The sequence below is a fragment of the Thalassophryne amazonica genome, chromosome 14 (assembly GCF_902500255.1).
Source record: "Thalassophryne amazonica chromosome 14, fThaAma1.1, whole genome shotgun sequence".
NCBI lineage: Eukaryota > Metazoa > Chordata > Actinopteri > Batrachoidiformes > Batrachoididae > Thalassophryne > Thalassophryne amazonica.
Window position 1 is genome coordinate 9,741,193 of NC_047116.1, and position 21,543 is coordinate 9,762,735.

Below are 21,543 nucleotides of genomic sequence, written 5' to 3' on the forward strand. Positions count from 1 at the left end.
GAACCCTCGTGAGCATGCGTGAGTTTTTTCACGCGTCGGTGACGTCATTCGCCTGTGGGCAGGCCTTGAGTGAGGAGTGCTCCACCCCGCCCGTCGGAATCTCTTTGTCTGAATAGCCGCTGCGGATGGCACGCGTTGCTTTATCAACATTTTTTCTGGACCTGTGAGGGATATCCGATTGGACACTATTCAAGAAATTAAGCTGGTTTTCGGTGAAAAGTTTGACGACTGATGGGAGATTATGGGGTGTTTCTGTCGCTGTAAGGACTTCCCACGGAGCAGGACGTCGTGCAACGCTTCCAGGCGCCGTCGTCGGCCTGTTTCGACCTGAAAACATCCTAATTTAAGGCTTAATTCACTCAGGACGTCGTGAGAGAACAGAGAAGATTCAGAAGAGGCCGGCATGAGGACTTTATGCGGACATTCCACTGTTTAAGGACATTTTTTAATGAAAGACGTGCGCGCAAATTCTCCGAGTTGTTTCCGTGACGACTCGGCGAATCTGTGTGCGCCGCGACAGGAAAAACACCTCCGTGTTGAAAACCATTTGTAAAATTCAGGCGGCTTTTGATGGCTTTCAACAAGTGAGTAACTGAGAAATTGTATAACAGCTTGGGCATGTTCCAACTTGCCCGTTAAAGTTTCCAACGGAGGTCTTTTTCCTGTCGCGACCCCCCGCGGTCGGGTCCGGCCCGACATGCAACTCTGCCCACACGTTCTTTCATTACAAAATGTCCGTTAACAATGGAATGTCCGAATAAACTCCTCATGCCGACTTCTTCTGAAAGTTCTCTGTTCTCTGACGACTTACTGGGTCAACAGAACCTGAAATGTGGAAGTTTTCAACTTCAAACGGCGAGACGCTGCCGCCTCGAAGCGCAGATCGTTGTCAGGTGCCGTGGGCCGTCCTTAAAGCGACACTACCAGACCAAAATCTCTCATCAGCCGTTAAAATTTTTACCAAAAACCAGCTGAATTTATCGAATGGTGTCCACTCAGTTGTGCCTTACAGTTTTTGAAAAAATTTTTATCAAACAAAGCAGCAGTCTCTGAGCCATTCATAAACAATGAAAAAACGACGAGAGGGTGGGCGACTCCTCACTCAAAGACTGCCCACAGGCGAATGACGTAACCGACAGGTGTGAAAAAACTCTCACATGCCCACGAGGGTTCAAGCATGTCTGATGTAATCACACGTGATTCAAATCCATATGGTTTTTGAAAAAAATAATAAGGTCCGTTACTTTTATCACAGACCCCGTACGTTAAGAGCACGTTGAAACACGTTGAAGCTCACTGATGTACGTCCTGATAAGTTGAGCTCCTCAAAAATTTTGGGCATGCTGAAAATTTTCGAGTGCCAACGTGTGGCTCACAGTCCCGCACATGCTGGACAAGAGTTGTAGGTAAGTTCTGTGATTGTTGACACACGTTTCTTGTAATTTACTCATCCGTCCATTAATGCTGGTCACTGATTGGCTGAAAGCTGCGGTCCTCATGCAGAACGACTGTTTCATTCACACACTGAAACAATATAAATTCTGACCTGTTCATTTCAGTCCAATTCATCATCACAGATTAACATGAATCCACATAAAGCTCCTGATTTTTGAAAATGACCTCAGAAAATCCTTTAATTCATGGCAGGAAACAGCATTTTAAAGCAAGTCCCTCTGTGGTTTTGTTCTGATGCAGGTGTGTTTCTCATTCGGGTGCTGCTCCCTGAACACACATAAGCGCTGTGATGATTTAAGCTTTTAAAGTGCGGTCGCTGTGGTGTGATCATCAGATGACTTGATCGATCGATCAGGGTAATCACGCTTGATTAATGCACTATACGAGGTCTGTTAGAAAACTATCTGACCTTTTTATTTTTTGCAAAAACCATATGGATTTGAGTCACGTGTGATTGCATCAGCCAAGCTTGAACCTTCGTGCGCATGTGTGAGTTTTTTTCACGTCTGTCTGTTGCGTCATTCGCCTGTGAGCAGGCTTTGTGTGAGCAATGGTCCACCCCTCTCGGGATAAAATCACCTCCGTGTTGGTCTCACAGGACGGCTTTCAGACGGCTTTCAAATGGCTTTCAGTGGCTTTTCAGTCGTGTGACTATCCGAGAAATTGTGGATGAGCTGGACATGCCAGAACATGTCCTGTGAGGCTTCATCACGGCGTTGCTTTGCGCCATGTGGCTCCGTTCCGACACGCGAATTCCTCCGCTCCTCTTTCCATGACAAAAACTCCTGTAACAATGGAATGTGCCGTTCATTTCCAAACTGAACGCTGTGTTGATCCGGGACATCGTCTGACTAGAACAGAAATTGCAGAAGACGTGGACATCAGCTCTTTTTCGGCACACTGAGACAGACGTGCGGAGGAATTCAAATGCCGTGCTCTTCCCCCAGAAGAATCTACGATCTTGGTGAAGGAATTCTGCTCCCCCTTCTTATCTATCTACCCCCCTCTCCAGCGTGCTGCTGCCTATCAAACGTCAGACTTTACACACACACGGACAGAAACTGACACAAGCTTAACTCATCTGCACACGACACACGTCTCCCTTCCTCCATCCTTATTACCCCCCCCCGTGTCTCTCCACTCCCCTCACCCTGGTTCCTCCCTGCCACCCTGGAGGAAGTGCGGTTTTTACTGCTGCAGCCTTCAAATCCCCAAGCAAATCCCCAAAATTCAAATGGCTGAGCATTTAAAAAGTAAGGAGCGGCAAATCAGGAAGTTTCACAACCTTTTAGTGCAGAAAAGGTGTACTTTCAGTGGGAGTAATTTTAAAGATACACCCAGACAAATTAGTGACAACAGGGAAAATTGGGTAAAGAATCTCTCCGACAGGGTTCTTACACAGACAGAAAAGGATGTGCTCGCTAAAGGACTAAATTTCTCAGTGACCCCTAAACATATACCGACAGTAGATTACATCACTGCAGTAGAGTCAGCCATTAAACATAACAGTTTGTCAGAGTCAGAAGCTGGGGACCTCCGACTAAGAGGCACAGCAGTGCTTAACAGTGCTAAGCCTCCTCCGTCCAACATCACAAGAGAAGAACGGAAAGCTTTGTCAGCACTGCAGAAGGACCAAAGCATCCTTATCCTCCAGCGGATAAAGGCAAATGCACGGTGGTTCTGAACACATCGGACTACGAGGCAAAGAGCTACAACTTGCTCAGTGACTCCAATACATACGAACGTCTGAAGAGAGACCCCACAAGCGGCTATAAGAAGAAAATCATTAGCTACCTCCAAAACCTGGAGAAAGAGGGATTCATCGACAGGCAGGCATACTACAGACTGTACCCTGGGGACGCCACTCCGTGCATCTATGGACTGCCCAAAATCCACAAACACGACGTGCCACTCAGGCCTATTGTATGTAGCACAGATTCCATCACGTACAATTTGACCAAACACCTCAAGTGGATTTTGGCTCCTCTAGTGGGTAACTCAAGACCACCATGTGGAGAACACACAAGATTTTGTGAACAAGATCAAGGACCTGCAAGTGGAGGCAGATGAAACTATGGTCTCATTTGATGTGACATCGTTGTTCACCTGCATCCCCACCGCTGAGGCCGTCACAGCTGTGAGGCAGAGACTGCTGAAGGATGGGTCTCTACTTGAAAGGACCAAACTCACACCAGACCACATCTGCCAACTCTTGGAGATCTGTCTTAACACCACGTATTTCCTGTTTAGGGGGAATTACTACAGGCAGATCCATGGTCGAGCGATGGGGTCTCCGGTATCCCCCATTGTGGCCAATCTGTACATGGAGCGAGTGGAGAAGACAGCCCCGACATCTTTAACGGGTATCCCTCCCAGTCACTGGTTCAGATATGTCGATGACACATGGGTTAAAATCAAGCAACAGGAGGTTGAGGACTTTACAGAACACATCAACTGGGTGGACTCCAATATCAAGTTCACACGTGAGGAAGCCAGAAACAACCATTTAGCCTTCTTGGACTGTGATGTTACGATTGGAGAGAACAGGCAGCTCCAGACAGGGGTTTACAGAAAACCCACTCACACTGACCAATATCTGCTCTTTGGCTCAAACCACCCCCTTGAACACAAGCTTGGGGTGATCAGGACTCTTCAACACAGAGCCCTACAGGTGCCCACAACTGCAGAGGGAAGGGCTAAAGAACAACAACTTGTCCGGAAAGCCCTCACAGTATGTGGGTACCCACGATGGTCCGTGGACAAAGTGAAGAAGTCCCAGACAACAAAGAGACCAGATGGACAGGAGACGGAGACAAGAAGAAGAGGAGTGTCTCTCCCTTATTTAGCAGGAGTAGGGGAAAAACTATCAATCAATCAATCAAGTTTTATTTCTATAGCACTTTATAACAGTTTTCACTGAACCAAAGTGCTTTCCAATAGCACCAGCTAGAGATAAAATAAAAAGAAAAGTACGAAAAACACAATAAAACACAATAAGAGCATCCAAAATAGAATAAAAATAGACAAAAAAGTGTCAAAGCAATTATGTGCAAAAAGCTGCCCTGAACAAGTATGTTTTTAACTTAGCTTTAAACAGAGGCAAGCTATTAATGGACCTCAGTTCAGGAGGTAATGCATTCCACAACTTAGGACCTGCTACTGCAAAAGAACGGTCACCCCATTGTTTGGACCTGGACCTGGGAACCTCAAGAAAGTTTTGGTCAGCAGACCGAAGTGCTCTGACAGGGTTGTGTGTTTTAACAGGTCACATAAATAAGAAGATGCAATGCCATTTACAGCTTTAAAAACAAACATTAACAGTTTAAAATCAACTCTAAAACGGACTGGAAGCCAGTGCAGGGAGTAAAGTACAGGAGTGATGTGGCTGTGCTTCCTGGTATTGGTCAACAGGCGAGCAGCAGCATTCTGGACCAGTTGGAGTCAGTTTAGAGAGCCTTGAGTGATATCAACTTCATCACGGCGTTGCTTTGCACCATGCGGCTCCGCCGCGATGCGCGGAATTCCTCCTCTCCTCTTTCCATGACAAAAACTCCTGTAACAGTGGAATGTGCCGTTCATTTCCAAACTGGAAATTGTGTTGATCTGGGACGTCGTCTGACTAACACAGAAATTGCGGAAGACGTGGACATCAGCACTTTTTAGGCACATTGAGACAGACGTGCGTATGAATTCCGCGCATTGGGACATTTCCGCATGGCGCAAAGCAACGCCATGATGAAGCCTCACAGGACATGTTCTGACATGTCCAGGTCATCCACAATTTCTCGGATAGTCACACGACTGAAAAGCCACCGAAAGCCGTCTGAAAGCCGTCCTGTGAGAGCAACACGGAGGTGGTTTTGTGCCGCGCCATGAGCGGCACGGTGGCGCATTCCTCCGCTCCTCTTTCCATGAAAAAAAACTCCTGTAACAGTGGAATGTGCCGAAAAAGTGCTGATGTCCACGCCTTCTGCCTTTTTTGTGGAAGTCAGACGACGTCCCGGATCAACACAGCTTCACGTTGGAAATGATCTGGTTGCTTGAGCGGGGTTCAGCCTGTCGATCGGCGCTCGGAGGGCGCCGTGCTCTCAGATGCTGTGGGCGGTCTTTAAACCAGCTGGAGCACTCCTTAATCTGTGTAATCCCCATAAAATCGTTGCTGAAAGGCATCTGAATTTTCCGAATGGTGTCCACCTGGAGGTCTCTCACAGTTTATGGAAAAATTTGATGCAGCAAAGGTCCAAATCGTTCAGACATTTTATTCGCAATAAAAATCCGACGAGAGGGGTGGACCACTGCTCACACAAAGCCTGCTCACAGGCGAATGACGCAAACGACAGGCGTGAAAAAACTCAAGCATGCGCACAAAGGTTCAAGCTTGGCTGATGCAATCACACGTGATTCAAATCCATGTGGTTTTTGCAAAAAATAAAAAGGTCTGATACTTTTCTAACAGACCTCGTAGTCTGCTTTTCTAATTATGAAGTTTTTTTTATTGTGTAGCTGTCCCTGCTTAGAAATCATGGAGGAGTCAGAAATTTTCATCTTAGGTGCATGTCCACTGTGAGAGACATAATCTAAAAAAAAAAAAAAATCCAGAAATCACAATGTATGATATTTTAATAATTTATTTGTATGTTACTGCTGCAAATAAGTATTTGAACACCTGTGAAAATCAATGTTAATATTTGGTACAGTAGCCTTTGTTTGCAATTACAGAGGTCAAACGTTTCCAGTAGTTTTTCACCAGTTTTGCACACACTGCAGCAGGGATTTTGGTCCACTCCTCCATACAGATTGTCTCTAGATCTGTCAGGTTTGAAGTTTCACCTCCCTCCAAAGATTTTCTATTGAGTTCAGGTCTGGAGAATGGCCAGGCCACTCCAGGACCTTGAAATGCTTCTTACGGAGCCCCTCCTTAGTTGTCCTGGCTGTGTGTTTGGGGTCACTGTCATACTGGAAGACCCAGCCATGACCCATCTTCAATGCTCTTACTGAGGCAAGGAGGTTGTTTGCCAAAATCTCGCAATACATGACCCCATCCATCCTCCCTTCAATACGGTGCAGTCGTCCTGTCCCCTTTGCAGAAGAGCACCCCCAGAGTATGATGTGTCCACTCCCATGCTTCACGGTTGGGATGGTTTTCTTGGGGTTGTTCTCATCCTCTAAACATGATAAGTGGAGCTGATTCCAAAAAGCTCTATTCTGGTCTCATCTGACCACATGACCTTCTCCCATGCCTCCTCTGGATCATCCAGATGGTCACTAGTGAACTTCAAATGGGCCTGGACATGTGCTGGCTTGAGCAGGGGGACCTTGCTGCCCTGCAGGATTTTAAACCATGACAGCATCATGTGTTACTAATGTAATCTTTGTGACTGTGGTCCCAGCTCTCTTCAGGTCAATGACCAGGTCCTCCTGTGTAGTTCTGAGAATCATCCTTACCCCACAAAGTGAGATCTTGCATGGAATCCCAGACTGAGGGAGACTGACAGTCATCTTGTGTTTCTTCCACTTTCTAATAAATAATCATAACAGTTGTTGTCTTCCACCAAGCTGCTTGCCTGTTGTCCTGTAGTCCATTCCAGCCTTGTGCAGGTCTACAGTTTTGTCCCTGGTGTCCTTAGCCAGCTCTTTGGTCTTGGCTATGGTGGACAGGATGGAGTGTGATTGATTGAGTGTGTGAACAGGTGTCTTTTATACAGGTAACAAGTTCAAACAGGTGCAATTAATACAGGTAAAGAGTGCAGAATAAGAGGGCTTCTTAAAGAAAAATTAACAGGTCTGTGTGAGCCAGACTTTTTACTGGTTGGTAGGGGGTCAAACACTTATTTGCAGCAGTAAAAATCATACATTGTGATTTCCGGAAGAAGAAAATTTCAGACCCATCCATGATTTCTAAGTGAGAGAACCTGCAAAACCGCAGTGTGTTCAAATACTTATTTTCCTCACTGTGTATATATATATATATATATATATATATATATATTACTGAGTGTTCATTTTGGTTTACTTTTTTTGTGCTTGATGTCTTCTTGTTTGTGTTTGATGTCTTTGTTGGCTGTGGCGCTTGATTATAGTTGCTCTCATAAGTATGTGAGTATGTTTTGTTGTGAATATCATGACAAGATGTTCTTAATTTTGGCTTGATTAGTTTTCACGTGAAGGCAATTGCTAATCAATGTTAGACAGGTGTTTTTCACCTGTGTGTTGTCTGAGGAAGGGCAGTTTGCCCGAAATGTCACGTCTCTTTAAATAAAGTTTTTTTTGTATGGGAGCGCTGTGGTGGTGCGGATCATTCCATTTCTAGTTTTGGTACAATCTACAATTTTAGCCATCGATGTGATACGGTGACGGATATTGTTGGACGATGAACTGCAGAGAATAGAATAGAGCCTTTTATTGTCATTGAACATATATACATACAATGAAATTGATCCTCTGCTTTTAACCCAATCCTAACTACAGTTAGACAATCTAACCAGTGGGTGCAGTGGGCAGCCACAGTCCTGCGCCCAGGGACCAACTCCAGATGTAGATGCTACCTTGGTCAGGGGCAGAAAAAGAAGTAGACCCTAAATAAGCATGTTTTTGATTGTGGGAGGAAACCAGAGTGCCCGGAGGAAACCCACACAGACACGGGGAGAACATGTAAACTCCACACAGAAAGGCCGGAAATCAATCCCACGACCTTCTTGCTGTAAGGCACCATTGCTAACCACTAAGTCACCATGCCGGCTCAACAGAGGACAACAGAGTCCCATCCTTACTGTATACAGCTTGGATAGTTCCGTGGTTGGATAGTTTCCCCTCCTGAGGTGGTATAGGTGTAAAAGCTATATGACAAGAGGTTATATATTTACACACAAACTAAATGGAGTGTGCAGCGAGCTTCCAGCCTGTGACGTGACCACGCTGATGTCCTATAAATATCTTGTGAATTACTTCAGAGATGATATTAGTTCCAAAAACAGTGTTTTCAGTTTTAGAAGTGTTTATTTCTTGCTAGCTTGTACTGAATATATGAGAAATATGTTATAAAAACACATAAAGTGTTTATAGACAGACCAGCGTCTGATGTCACAGTGCCACTCTACTCTGACTGGATGTTACTACCTCCACCATTCAAAACAAAAAATGGAACAGATTGAAACAGAATGTGACTAAAATGTTTTACATGAAATAAAAACTTAAATAATTTTCCATCCTTATTTTCGGCTACAAGCATTTAATTGCATTCAGAGTGTTGCAGCAGCCATCAAGAAGTCAGCTCCATTTCCTGTACTGCCGCTGCCCCCTTGTGGCTACAACATGAAACTGCATAGAGTGAACGGATCTAGAGGAAGAAAAGGCTTGAGATCTGGTCCCATTTTAAAGTCATGAGACTTACAAGAAAACCAAATGTCTAATTGTACCTGAAGGAAAGACATTTAAAATATCAGGGAAAAACACCACAAACCTTCAATAATTCAAAAAGTGCATTTTGTCAGCTAATTATAACATTCAGTATTTCAGCTTGTGCAACACTATTGAGAATTAGAATTCCTTAATAGTCATTGTACAGTGGAGCACAATGAAATTTGAATGCAACTCTCTTGATAAGTTTAAAAAAGAAAGGTAAAAGCATATACAAAAGTAATACAGAAAAATATAAAAGTAATCTACAAACATAAAAAGGTAATATGCAGTGCATCCAGAAAGTATTCACAGCGCTTCACTTTTACCTAATTTTTTTTTATGTTGCAGCCGTATTCCAAAATGGATCAAATTAATTTTCTCCTCAAAACTGTAAACACAATGCAAATATATTAAAAACAAGAGCAATCCAAGATTTCTGACATCACAACCATCAGTGTCACCACTATCATCATCACCCATCATCGTTATCAGCAATATCACCATCATAATTATCATCATCACCCATCATCACCAACACCCATCATCATTACCATCAACATCACAATCATCAGTGTCACCACTATCATCATCACCCATCATCACTATCATCAATATCACCATCATAATTATCATCATCACCCATCATCATCATCATCAACACCCATCATCATTATCATCATCACAATCATCAGTGTCACAACTATCATCACCCATCATCATTATCATCAATATCACCATCATAATTATCATCATCACCCATCAACATCACAATCATCAGTGTCACCAAAATCATCATCACCCATCATTATCATCAATATCACCATCATAATTATCATCATCACCCATCATCATCATCATCAACACCCATCAACATTACCATCAACATCACAATCATCAGTGTCACCAGTATCATCATCACCCATCAACATTATCATCAACATCACAATCATCAGTGTCACCACTATCATCATAACCCATCATCGTTATCATCGATATCACCATCATAATTATTATCATCACCCATCATCATCATCAACACCCATCATCATTACCATCAACATCACAATAATCAGTGTCACCACTATCATCATCACCCATCATCATTATCATCAACATCACAATCATCAGTGTCACCACTATATCATCACCCATCATCATTATCATCAACATCACCATCATCAGTGTCACCACTATCATCATCACCCATCATCATTACCATCAACATCACAATCATCAGTGTCACCTCTATCATCATCACCCATCATCATTATCATCAATATCACCATCATCACCCATCAACATCACAATCATCAGTGTCACCACTATCATCATCACCCATCATCATTATCAGCAATATCACCATCATAATTATCATCATCACCCATCATCACAATCATCATCATCAACGCCCATCATCACCCATCATCACGATCATCATCAACACCCATCATCATTACCATCAACATCACAATCATCAGTGTCACCACTATCATCATCACCCATCGTCATTATCATCAATATCACCATCATAATTATCATCATCATCATCATCACCCATCAACATTATCATCAACATCACAATCATCAGTGTCACCACTATCATCATCACCCATCATCAATATCACCATCATAATTATCACCATCACTCATCATCACGATCATCATCAACACCCATCATCATTACCATCAACATCACAATCATCAGTGTCACCACTATCATCACCCATCATCATTATCATCAACATCACAATCATCAGTGTCACCACTATCATCATCACCCATCATCATTATCAGCAATATCACCATCATAATTATCATCATCACGATCATCATCATCAACACCCATCATCATTACCATCAACATCGCAATCATCAGTATCACCACTATCATCATCACCCGTCATCATTATCATCAATATCACCATCATAATTATCATCATCACCCATCAACATTACCATCAACATCACAATCATCAGTGTCACCAGTATCATCATCACCCATCATCACGATCACCATCATCATCATCAACACCCATCATCATTACCATCAACATCACAATCCGTGTCACCACTATTATCATCACCCATCATCATTATCATCAATATCACCATCATAATTATCATCATCACCCATCATCATCATCAACACCCATCATCATTACCATCAACATAATCATCAGTGTCACCAGTATCATCAACACCCATCATCATCATCAATATCGCCATCATAATTATCATCATCACCCATCATCACGATCATCATCAACACCCATCATCATTACCATCAACATAATCATCAGTGTCACCAGTATCATCAACACCCATCATCATTATCATCAATATCACCATCATAATTATCATCATCACGATCATCATCAACACCCATCATCATTACCATCAACATCACAATCATCAGTGTCACCACTATCATCATCACCCATCGTCATTATCATCAATATCACCATCATAATTATCATCATCATCATCACCCACTGTCATCATCAATATTGCCATCATCACCCATCATCATTACCATCAATATCACCATCATCATCATCAATGCCACCATGATCATCACCACCCACCATCATCATCATCATTAATATGGCCATCATATTATAATCATCACCCATCATCAATATCATCAACATCACCATTGTCATAAATATCATCATGACCCATCATGATCATCAATATCATCATCATCATCATCACACATCATCATCAACAAAATTTCTTTAAAAAAAAAAACTAAGAAATCACAAGTACATAAGTATTCACAGCCTTTGCCATGAAGCTCAAAATTGAGCTCAGGTGCCTCCTGTTTCCACTGATCATCCTTGAGATGTTTCTACAGCATAATTGGAGTCCACCTGGAGTAAAGTCATTCAACTGGAAATGATTTGGAAAGACACACACCTGGTGGTGGCAGCATCATGATGTGGGGATGTTTTTCAGCAGCAGGAACTGGGAGACTAGTCAGGTTTGAGGGAAAGATGAATGCTGCAATGTACAGGGACATCCTGGATAAAAACCTGCTCCAGAGCTCTCTTGACCTCAGACTGGGGCGACAGCCAGCATATGAAAAGAGTGACTTCAGGACAACTCTGTAAATGTCCTTGAGTGGCCCAGCCAGAGCCCAGACCTGAATCAGATTGAACATCTCTGGAGAGATCTGAAAATGGCTGTGCACCAACGCACCACATCAAACCTGATGGAGCTTGGGAGGTGCTACAAAGAGGAATGGACAAAACTGTCCAAAGATAGGCTCGGTGCACCGAGCTTGTGGGATCATATTCAATAAGACTTGAGGCTATAATAGCTGCCAAAGGTGCAACAAAGTATTGAGCAAAGGGTGTGAATACTTATGTGCACATGATTTTGTAGGCTCTATTTTTAAAAAATTTGTAAAAAAAAAAAAAAAGTTTCATGTTGTCATTATGTTGTAAGTAGAATTTTGAATGAAAAAAGTAATTTACTCCATTCTGGAATAAGGCTTTAACATAAAAAGTGAAGCCCTGTGAATACTTTCCAGGAGTACTGTACGTCCAACTGAGTGACTCTGCAGGAAAAGGCGCGCGCGCACACACACACACACACACACACACACACACACACATTTATATATACAAATACTGTACATGTAGTACAAACTGACAGATTGTTCAAGTACAGCAGACATTGGCAGTAAAATCACGTTGTGCAGGAGAATTCACATTGATAAGGTTCAGTTTAAAGTGTGTACTGAACTTGGGATGAAACTAACCTTGAGCCTTGAGGTTCGAGCCCAGAAAGCTCTGCAGGTTTGACCCGGACGGCAGTAGTTCAAAGTGAGGACAGAATGGCAGTGTGGGGTCATTGCAGATGGTCCTCGCCTTCCTTAGGCAGCAAGAGTGGTGGATGTCCTGCAGTTTTGGTAGATGCACCCCGATGGCTCAATCAGCTCTTCACATGACCTGCTGTAGTGATCTGCGGTCTGCTGCAGTGCAGCTGCAGACCCTTACCAAAAAATAGTACTGATAAGTATATAAAAAGTAAACTAGAAGTATACTTGAAACATACTTGCATATACTACTTTTTGGTAAGGGTATACACACAGATGCAGTGTTAGGATTCTCTCTGTGGTGCAGTGGGAATAAGAGAGCAGGACACGTTAAGACACGTCAGATTTCCTCAGCAGTCTCAGAAAAAAGAGACACTGTTGGGCCTTCTTGGATGTTCACTAGAAGTTCTCTGAGATGTGAGTTCCCAGGAACTTGAAGGATAAGACATGTTCCACACAGTCCCCATTGATGAAGATGGGTGTGTGGGAGACTGAAATAGAAGGAAAGGTGATGTAACACAGTGGTAAACATACCACTGTCCCAGCTTTTTTGAAATGTGTTGCAGGCAACCATTTCAAAATGAGCAAATATTTGCACATAAACAATAAAGTTTATTAGTTTGAACATTAAATATCTTGTCTTTGTGGTGTATTCAGTTGAATATAGGTTGAAGAGGATTTGCAAATCATTGTATTCTGTTTATATTTACATTTTAGACAATGTCCCAACTTCATTGGAATTGGGGTTGTATGTTGCAATCAATTTGACTGCTTAAGGGAGTCGTTCTGCTGCCATACTGGATTTATGTAAATTAGTTTGCAATCAGCTAATTCAGGTTGTAACCTGTAAGCTTTTTATGACCAGAAAATTTAAAAATGTCTTTCTCAATGCCACAAAATGTGCTTGTAATTAAATAAATGTTTCAAATCATATGACTTTTTGTGTATTTAGTCATTTTGTCTGCCATGTTGAAATACGCAAATTATGTGTGCATCTCCACTAATTACATTTTTCTATACTTTTAATATGTTGATATTCATACTTCAAATACAATGAGAAAAATAAGTATTTGACAACCCTGCGGTTCTGCAAGTTCTCCCACTTAGAAATCATGGAGGGGTCTGAAATTTTCATCTTAGGTGCATGTCCACTGTGAGAGACAATCTAAAAAAAAAAAAAAAAATCCGGAAATCACAATGTATGGTTTTTTAATAATTTATTTGTATGTTACTGCTGCAAATAAGTATTTGAACACCTACCAGCCAGCAAGAATTCTGGCTCTCACAGACCTGTTAATATTTCTTTAAGAAGCCCTCTTATTCTGCACTCTTTATCTGTATTAATTGCACCTGTTTGAACTTGTTACCTGTATAAAAGACACCTGTTCACACACTCAATCAATCACACTCCAACCTGTCCACCATAGCCAAGACCAAAGAGCTGTCTCAGGACACCAGGGACAAAACTGTAGACCTGCACAAGGCTGGGATGGACTACAAGACAACAGGCAAGCAGCTTGGTAGAAGACAACAACTGTTATGATTATTTATTAGAAAGTGGAAGAAACACAAGATGACTGTCAATCTCCCTCTGTCTGGGATTCCATGCAAGATCTCACTTTGTGGGGTAAGGATGATTCTGACAAAGCTCAGAACTACACAGGAGGTCCTGGTCAATGACCTGAAGACAGCTGGGACCACAGTCACAAAGATTACATTAGTAACACATGATGCTGTCATGGTTTAAAATCCTGCAGGGCAGCAAGGTCCCCCTGCTCAAGCCAGCACATGTCCAGACCCGTTTGAAGTTCACCAATGACCATCTGGGTGATCCAGAGGAGGCATGGGAGAAGGTCATGTGGTCAGATGAGACCAGAATAGAGTTTTTTGAAATCAACTCCACTTACCATGTTTAGAGGATGAGAACAACCCCAAGAAAACCATCCCAACCGTGAAGCATGGGGGTGGAAACATCATACTCTGGGGGTGCTCTTCTGCAAAGGGGACAGGACGACTGCATCGTATTGAAGGGAGGATGGATGGGGTCATGTATTGTGAGATTTTGGCAAACAACCTCCTTCCCTCAGTAAGAGCAATGATGGATGGGCCATGGCTGGGTCTTCCAGCATGACAATGACTCCAAACACACAGCCAGGGCAACTAAGGAGGAGCTCCGTAAGAAGCATTTCAAGGTCCTGGAGTGGCCTGGCCAGTCTCCAGACCTGAACTCAATAGAAAATCTTTGGAAGGACCTGAAACTCCAAACCTGAAAGCTCTAGAGAAGATCTGTATGGAGGAGTGGACCAAAATCCCTGCTGCAGTGTGTGCAAACCTGGTGAAAAACTACAGGAAATGTTTGACCTCTGTAATTGCAAACAAAGGCTACTGTACCAAATATTAACATTGATTTTCACAGGTGTTCAAATACTTATTTGCAGCAGTAACATACAAATAAATTATAAAAAAAAAAATCATACACTGTGATTTCCGGATTTTTTTTAAGATTATGTCTCTCACAGTGGACATGCACCTATAGTAGTGTTCAGAATAATAGTAGTGCTATGTGACTAAAAAGATTAATCCAGGTTTTGAGTATATTTCTTATTGTTACATGGGAAACAAGGTACCAGTAGATTCAGTAGATTCTCACAAATCCAACAAGACCAAGCATTCATGATATGCACACTCTTAAGGCTATGAAATTGGGCTATTAGTAAAAAAAAAAGTAGAAAAGGGGGTGTTCACAACAATAGTAGCATCTGCTGTTGACACTATAAACTCAAAACTATTATGTTCAAACTGCTTTTTTCGCAATCCTGTGAATCACTAAACTAGTATTTAGTTGTATAACCACAGTTTTTCATGATTTTTTCACATCTGCGAGGCATTAATTTTGTTGGTTTGGAACCAAGATTTTGCTCATTTACTAGTGTGCTTGGGGTCATTGTCTTGTTGAAACACGCATTCCAAGGGCATGTCCTCTTCAGCATAAGGCAACATGACCTCTTCAAGTATTCTGACATATCCAAACTGATCCATGATACCTGGTATGCGATATATATATTAAAAAAAAAAAAAAAAATTCTGTTGCAACTTGTTTGAGGTTAAATTTTAGATTTCTTAGACTAGTTCTCCAGTCATCATCTATCTAAGCGACAGATATCTGAAGCTTTTGTACAACAATCATTTCCACATAAATTCAGCATTATTTCATCATAAAAGACGAAGGAAGCGATCAGAGTGCTGTAGCTACATGAGCTGTGAGCTGATGAGTTCACTGTGTGTCACAGAATATCACTTCGTTTCTGCTTAAAACGGCCTTGTTTCTGCTTAAAACTGACTTTAGAATAATTTAAGAGGTTATATTTTGTCATCTGATGTTTAATAATCCCATTAATCCATTTGATCGCTTTGAGTTAAGAAACTCTGTCTTAGACGAACGGCGGAGCTCCGAAATGACGCATGTGCAGTGGAGGCAGGGCAAAATGTTTAGGGGAGGACCTTTTGGTCTGCGACATCGGAAGCAAATAATCCACAGCCTGGTACCAGTCAATGGCCCAGTGGTTGGGAACACAGTAAATGTGTGAAATTTTGCAAACATTGAAGTCAAAAGATGCAGTCTGGTGCAATCTGACATGTTACTTGGACTTTTTTTGTGACTGTGCGCAGTGATCAATGTTTGTATCCACATTTTTCAGAAAAACGTATTTGTTGAACCTGAAAGCCCCTTCACAGATAGTGTAAAGTTTCGACAAATACAGCGAAACAGAGCGAAACACTTCAAATTTGCGCACCACGAAACACTGCGATGACAGGCAGGCGTGCACGTCGCCGGTGCAACGGTTCATGCACGCAACGGTGTCTGTTGAGCAGGAACAGGATATCTAAAATATCGAGGGGAAAAAAACACAAACCTTCAATACTTCAATGAGTGTATTTTGTCTGCCAATTATAATTTCAGTGTTTCAGATGTGTGAAACACTGAGAATTAGAATTCCTTTATAGTCATTGTGCAGTGGAGCACAATGAAATGTGGATGCAACTGTCCTGATAAGTTTAAAAAGTAAGAAAGATAAAAGTATATACAAAAGTAATACAGAAAAAATATAAAAGTAATCTACAAACATAAAAAGGTAAAATGCAGTGCATCCAGAAAGTATTCACTGCGCTTCACTTTTACCATTTTTTTTTTAATGTTACAGCCTTATTCCAAAATGGATCAAATTAATTTTTCCCTTCAAAATTGTACACACACTGCAAATTTATTAAAAAAAAAAAAAAAAAAAGAAAGAAAAGAAAACAAAGATTTCTGACCTCCAAAATTCACTGGTGTCTTCCATGGCCTAATATCAATCTGTGGTGAAAATCCGTGCAATAGTTTTGACATAATCCTGCTTACATACTGACAAATAAATAAATAAATGTGGATGATTTTATTATGTCCTTGGTGGACAAAATTAACAGCACCATGATCATTATCACCCACCATCATCATAATCATCATCAATATTGCCATCATAAACATCACCCATTACCATTTTTATCAATATCACCAACATAATTATCATCATCACGCATCATCACGATCACCATTATCATCAACACCCATCAACATCACAATCATCAGTTTCACCATCATCATTACCCATCATCATTATCAACAATATCACCAACATAATTATCATCATCACCCATCATCACGATCATTATCATCAACACCCATCAACATTATCATCAACATCACAATCAGTGTCACCATCATCATCACCCATCATCATTATCAGCAATATCACCATCATAGTTATCATCATCAGCAATATCACCATCATAATTACCTCATCACCATCATCAACAACCAAACATTATCATCAACATCACAATCATCAGTGTCACCATCATCGTCATCAATATCATCATCATCATCAGCAGCATCACACATTGTCATTATCAATATCACCATCATCATCATCAATAGCACCATGATCATCATCACCAACCACCATCATCAATATTGCTATCATCATCACCACCATCATCATTATCATCAACATCACCACCACCATCATCATCATCAATGCCACATCATCATCATCACCACCCACCACCATCATCATCATCAATATCATCATCATCACACATCATCATCAATGCCACCATGATCATCATCATCCACCATCATCATCATGATCATCATCATCAATAAAATTTATAAAAAAAAAACAAAACTAAGAAATCACATGTACTTTAGTATTCACAGTCTTTGCCATGATGCTCAAAATTGAGCTCAAGTGGCTCCTGTTTCACTGATCATCCTTGAGATGTTTCGACAGCTTAATTGGAGTCTACCTGGGGTAAAGTCATTCAATTGGACATGATTTGGAAAGACACACACCTGTCTACATATAAGGTCCCACAGTTGACAGTCATAGCACAAACCAAGCATGAAGTCAAAGGAATTGTCTGTACACCTCCGACACAGGATTGTTTCAAGGCACAAATCTGAGGAAGCGTACAGAAACCTTTCTGCCGCTTTGAAGGTCCCAGTGAACATAGTGGCCTCCATCATCCATAAATGGAAGAAATTTGGATCCACCAGGACTTTTCTGAGAGCTGGCTGCCTGTCAAAACTGAATGATAACGGGAGAAAGACCTTAGTCACAGCGGTGACCAAGAACCCGATGGTCACTCTGTCAGAACTCAAATATTCCTATGGGGAGAGAGAAGAATCTTCCAGAAGGACAACAATCTCTGCAGCAATCCACCAATCAGGCCTGTATGGTAGAGTGGCCAGATGGAAGCCACTCCTTAGTAAAAGGCACATGGTAGTTTGTCAAAAGGCACCTGAAGGACTCTCAGACCATGACAAACAAAATTCTCTGGTTTGATGAGACAAAGATTGAACTCTTTGGCGTCATGTTTGAAGGAAGCCAGGCACCACCCCTACAGTGAAGCATGGTGGTGGCAGCATCATGTTGTTGGGATGTTTTTCAGCAGCAGGAACTGGGAGACTAGTCAGGATTAAAGTAGACCTGCATTGAAATAAATGTGGTCAGATTTCAGAAAGAAATAGCTGATATGTATTTATAAGACCCTTGTGAATGCAGTAAAGTAAATCTGTAAGCCCAAATTTGTAATTCAGCGGAGAAATCTTCGTTTAAAAATGACAAATTTGCAGCTAAAATTTAGCCCTCTGTGAAAACAGTTTGTACAGCTGTATCATTTACGTGACGTCAGGGACAAGACGCCATGCTCCCCCCTTCAGTCCGATCCCGCATTGAAATTGATTTTATCTGTTAGTAATGTTACTTATACACGTCCTGGTTTCAACATCCAAAAGTAAGCTGCAATGAATGTGAGATACAGATCTGTGTGCTCAGATCAGCAAGGACATCAACAGCGGGCGCCGTTCTTCCTCGCCCGCTCTCTGCCTCCGCTGCGCTTATTAAGTCTGCAGGCTCGTTAACGAGCTCGTTAACCGCCGACGCGGGCCACTCACACCGCCCGTGTCTGCTTTGCAGCCGGTGTTGTGCCAGATTCAGCGCACAACACAGGCATCACCTCTCTGTCTACTGAATGGAGGTGCAACCAACTTGGAACAAGTCCAGAGACTACGCTCGCCGTTTTGATGTGGAGCAGCCGGTACACCTGTTGCCGCAAGGACAGACTTCTTGCTGCAAAATCCACCAGCACCGCACGTCTCGGCAATCGGAGCCCCAGAGCTCCATGGACGCTGAGAGAGGTTTATATATTTTTAATGACTGGGATTCTTTGCAGGTCTCGCCTCCATATCCCGCGATAGTACCCGAGGCGAAAGACAGTAGATTTTCATTGCGACACCACTCAATCAAACGGGCATATGAAAAAGTCCCCCAAGATAATTTTCAAGCACAAATAAAAGAAATGTGTACTCACCAAACGTGCCGCAAGACAATATGAAGTTTTAAAAAAAGTAGATCCTTCCGTATAAGGTAAGAAAAAGGTGCAGATGCAAACTGACGTAAATCCACAAATTACAATTGGCGCAATGCATGCTGGGAGAGGGTCTTGTCCGTGACGTCTCGGCAGCGCTAAATGTTAGCTGTAAATTTGTCATTTTCAAATGAAGATTTCTCCGTTGAATGATAGATCTGGGCTTGCAGATGTACTTTACTACATTCAGAAGGATCTCATGTGTAAATGTAAGTAATTTTTTGTTCAAAAAATCTGACTGCATTTTTTTCAATGCAGGTCTCCTTTAAGGGAAAGAAAGATGAATGAAGCAATGTACAGAGACATCCTGAAAACCTGCTCCAGAGCGCTATTGACCTCAGACTGGGGCGACAGTTCATCTTTCAGCAGGACAATGACCTGAAGTACACAGCCAAGATATCAAAGGAGTGGCTAACCCTGTCCTTGAGTGGCCCAGCCAGAGCCCAGACCTCAATCACATCTCTGGAGAGATCTGAAAATGTCTGTGCACCGACGCTCCACATCCAACCTGATGGAGCTTGAGAGGTGCTGCAAAGAGGAATGGGCAAAACTGTCCAAAGATAGGCTCGGTGCACCAAGTCTTTGGCATCATATTCAAGAAGACTTGAGGCTGTAATAGCTGCCAAAGTTGCAACAAAGTATTGAGCAAAGGGTGTGAATACTTATGTACATGTGATTTTGTAGTTTCTATTTTTAATAAATTTGTAAAAAAAAAAAAAAAAAAGTTTCATCTTCTCATTATGGGATGTTGTGAGTAGAATTTTGAATGAAAAGAAAAAATTTACTTAATTCTGGAATAAGGCTTTTAACAAAAAGTGGTAAAAGTGAAGCGCTGTGAACGCTTTCCAGATGCACAATATGTCCAGCTGAGTGCCTCTGCAGGAAAAGGCGCACACACACACACACACACACATTTATATGTACAAATACTGTATATGTACTGCAAACTGACAGATTGTTCAAGTACAGCAGACACTGGCAGTAAGTTCACATTGTGCAGGTGAATTCACATTGATAAGGTTCAGTTTAAAGTGTGTATTGAACTTGTGATGGAACTGACCTTGAGCCTTGAGGTTCGAGCCCAGAAAGCTCTGCAGGATTGCAAGCGTGGTGGATGTCCTGCAGTTTTGGAAGCTGCACCCCGATGGCTCTCTCAGCTCTTCACATGACCTGCTGTAGTGATCTGTGGTCTGCTGCAGTGCAGCTGCAGAACTACACACAGATGCAGTGTGTTAGGATGCTCTCTGTGGTGCAGCGGGAATAAGAGCAAGACACGTTAAGACGTCAGATTTCCTCAGCAGTCTCAGAAAAAAGAGACGATGTTGGGCCTTCTTGGATGTTCACTAGAGGTTGTCTGAGATGTGAGTTCCAAGGAACTTGAAGGACACGACTTGTTCCACACAGTCCCCATTGATGAAGATGGGTGTGTGGGAGACTGAAATGGTAATCAGAAACAATCAAATTGTTTTTGTTATCAAAGACTGAAATGTCTTTATTGAAATGTGACAAAATACAGAGTCCTCTTCTGATTAAATGTAGACTAAAAGAACCAGACTTTTAGTTGACTAAAACCTGACTTAATAAATATTAGGGGTGTCGTAAAAAATCGATTCATGTCCGAATCGCGATTCTTATTTATTACGATTCTGAATCGATCCAAAATGTCCAAGAATCAATTTTTAAAAAGCATTTTTTTAAACATTTTCTTGCTTACTCGCTGCGTGTGCTGTTTGTCAGGCAACGGCTTCCGTGCTACAGCTTCCCCGCAAGGACACTCGTGAGCTGCAGAGTTGGGTGACTGCAGCTTAGCATGGAGGACGAAGAGCTAATTCAGTCAGCACTGTCTTTGCTGAAGGCAAATGTTTGGGCGCATTTTGGATTTTATTATTTTCTGCATA